The 1,575-nt window shown below is 39.5% G+C and overlaps 1 long non-coding RNA gene across 1 annotated transcript in view; it reads right to left on the bottom strand.

Annotated features, from left to right (window-relative positions):
* Window positions 1–1,207: 1,207 nt before the first annotated feature.
* Window positions 1,208–1,575, bottom strand: part of LOC108228278 — a 2,067-nt gene continuing 1,699 nt past the window's right edge. Inside the window, exon 3 of the long non-coding RNA XR_001808194.3 lies at window positions 1,208–1,323. This is a non-coding gene — a long non-coding RNA (uncharacterized LOC108228278). The remainder of the gene's footprint in view (window positions 1,324–1,575) is intronic.

The raw sequence follows: 1,575 nt of genomic DNA on the forward strand, positions 1-1,575 counted from the left end.
AGCCCCCTATTAGAGAGCTCAAACCCATCAGTCACTCACAGAGTAAGGAAGGTTAAGAGCCGTCTCGTGTCGTCTCACTGATGGCGTCACAAAAATGTTGTATGGTTATGAGCAGATGGGACTGAATTTAAGAATAGATTACACTTCCTCGCTCTTTTGGCCACCTGACAGCAAGAAAATATAAAAGTAGAGGTAGAAGACCTATAATTAGGGTGATTGTGTCTCATAAACAACATGTGCTTTTTAATCAATGTTTTTGAATATAATCAGGAGGGACAGACGTGGTAAAGACGTCTGATTGGGAGTGATGTGCTGGTAACATCTCCTCCGAAGCGTAGGTGCAGCACCTACTAGGGAGAGAGCGCTGTGTTTAAAGGTGGTCTCTTTCAGAGACCAAAAGGGGGAAATTGTGAAGTGAAACTATAATATAGACACTCCTTACCTGGCTCCACTGGATCGGCCTCAGAAGGCTGGCTATTTCAACATTCTCCTGGATGTTATGTAAACTTGACGCTCTGCCCATTTTTTTACACTGACACTTTTAGTTGGTCTTTTATTTAAATGTATTTAATTCTTAGCTGGCCTTCGGTACTCTTAGTTAGCCTTCCGGTACCTTTAGTTTAGTTTACTTCTGTTTATCTTAGCTTTTCTGTACTCTTGTGTCTTATTTAGTCTAGATTATCTTAGTTCATATTTTAGATATTGTTGTGTGTTTTATGACTCTGTATTTTTGTGTTCACATATTGTAAAGCACTTTGAATCGCCTTGTTGCTTAAAAAGTGCTATATTAATAAATTTGACTTGACTTGACTTGAACACCTAAATCTAAAATTTGATGCAACAAAAAACTCAAGAATGTTGAGAAGCAACAATAAAAAGTTTTTCAAATATTCAGGTAACACTGTACTATAAAGGGACTTAAAAAACACTTCAAGCCAGGGCTTAGACACCTCTGTTGTGTGACCCACTGCTGTTGCACCTTTGTGCAACCAAGATAGTAACAGAGCTGTAATACTCGACATATGAAAAGTTAAGCAGGCTCTGCATCAAGGATGTGAGTAAGTGATGAGATATGGTCTGTACAGACACCCTGCTGTGGGACTTAAAAACCTAAACAACAATAAAAAAAATTGTAGCACTTTTTTAACTTAGTTAAAAAAGTCACAAATACATTCCCATCTCACATCTCACATTTTTCACCCCCCAACTCCTTCCTACCAGTTCCTTCATCTTTAAAGAGATACTTGATGGGTTGGTCAGTGAAGGTACCAGCAGACTGAATGGTGGCAATAGCTGCTGGATCTTCTGCAGTGGCTACAGACCCTAAAGAATCAGAAGTAACAAATCTTAAATCATTTGATAGTTCTCGGAAGTGTGAAGTGAAAACTATAATATAGACACTCCTTACCAGTTAGAATAATGTAATAATGTTCTGTAATCGTATTGTATTAACCTAAGGATGAGTGTAACTCTGCACTAGCTGGCGAGGTCATGGGAGTTTATGGGACTGCGAGTACTAAGCACGGAAGATAACGCGGTCTGGGGGAGTCAGCTAAGCGGAAGCCGGAACCCCTC

This window comes from Kryptolebias marmoratus, linkage group LG2 (genome assembly GCF_001649575.2).
Source record: "Kryptolebias marmoratus isolate JLee-2015 linkage group LG2, ASM164957v2, whole genome shotgun sequence".
Taxonomy (NCBI): Eukaryota; Metazoa; Chordata; class Actinopteri; order Cyprinodontiformes; family Rivulidae; genus Kryptolebias; species Kryptolebias marmoratus.